Source organism: Chiloscyllium plagiosum, chromosome 7, assembly GCF_004010195.1.
Source record: "Chiloscyllium plagiosum isolate BGI_BamShark_2017 chromosome 7, ASM401019v2, whole genome shotgun sequence".
Lineage (NCBI taxonomy): Eukaryota > Metazoa > Chordata > Chondrichthyes > Orectolobiformes > Hemiscylliidae > Chiloscyllium > Chiloscyllium plagiosum.
In genome coordinates this window covers 47909195-47910665 of record NC_057716.1, presented here as the reverse complement: position 1 = coordinate 47910665, position 1471 = coordinate 47909195, and the positions used below count along the sequence as shown (strand labels likewise).

Here is a 1471-nt window from a genome sequence, read left to right as displayed (position 1 = left end):
CCTGATTCTACCTCCTTCCCAAGATCCACAAGCCTGACCACCCCAGCCGACCCATTGTCTCAGCATAGTCCTGCCCCACCAAACTCATCTCCACCTACCTCGACACTGTCCTATCTCCACTATTCCAGGAACTCACCACATACGTTCGAGAAACCACCCACACCCTCCACCACCTCCAAGACTTCCTTTTCCCTGGCCCCCAACGCCTCATCTTCACCATGGATATCCAATCCTCTACACCTCCATCCACCATTACCAGGGCCTCCAAGCCCTCCATTTCTTCCTCTCCTGACATACCCAACAGTCCCCTTCCACCAACACACTCATTCGTTTGGCTGAACTGGTCCTCACCCTTAACAATTTCTCCTTCGAATCCTCCCACTTCCTCCAGACCAAAGGGGTAGCCATGGGCACCCGTATGGGTCCCAGCTATGCCTGTCTCTTTGTTGGTGACGTAGAACAGTCCATTTTCTGTAGTTAAACCGGCACCACACCCCACCTCTTCCTTTGCTACATTGATGACTGCATTGGCGCCACCTTGTGCTCCTGCGAGGAGGTTGAGCAATTCATCAACTTCACCAACACATTCCACCCCGACCTTAAATTCACCTGGACCATCTCTGACATCTCCCTCCCCTTCCTGGACATCTCCATCTCCATTAATGACAACCGACTTGACACTGACATTTCTTACAAACCCACTGACTCCCACAGTTACCTGGATTACATCTCTCCCCTCCCTACCTCCTGCAAAAATGCCATCCTATATTCCCAATTCCTCCGCCTCTGCTGAATCTGCTCCCAGGAGGACCAGTTCCACCACAGAACACACTAGGTGGCCTCCTCCTCCTTTAGAGACCGCAATTTCCCTTCCCACGTGGTTAAAGATACCCTCCAACGCATCTCGTCCACATCCCGCCTCTCCACCCTCAAACCCCACCCCTCCAAACATAACAAGGACAGAACGCCCCTGGTGCTCACCTTCCACCCTACCAACCTTCGCATAAACCAAATCATCCGAAGACAATCCTGCCATCTGCAAACGGACCCCACCACCAGGGATATATTTCCCTCCCCACCCATTTCCGCTTTCCGCAAAGTTCCCTCCGTGACTACCTGGTCAGGTCCACACCCCCCAACAAACCACCCTCCCATCTTGGCACCCTCCCCTGCCACCGCAGGAATTGCAAAACCTACGCCCACACCTCCATCCAAGGCCCTAACGGAGCCTTCCACATCCATCAAAGTTTTACCTGCACATCCACCAATATCATTTATTGTATCCGTTGCTCCCGATGTGGTCTCCTCTACATTGGGGAGACTGGACGTCTCCTAGCAGAGCGCTTTAGGGAACATCTCCGGGACACCCGCACCAATCAACCACACCGCCCCGTGGCCCAACATTTCAACTCCCCCTCCCACTCTGCCGAGGACATGGAAGTCCTGGGCCTCCTTCACCGCCACTCCCTCA

The 1471-nt window shown here is 53.9% G+C and overlaps 1 protein-coding gene across 3 annotated transcripts in view; it reads left to right on the top strand.

Annotated features, from left to right (window-relative positions):
* Positions 1-1471, top strand: part of rapgef4a (Rap guanine nucleotide exchange factor 4a) — a 291278-nt gene that overhangs the window by 241318 nt on the left and 48489 nt on the right. The window lies entirely within an intron of this gene.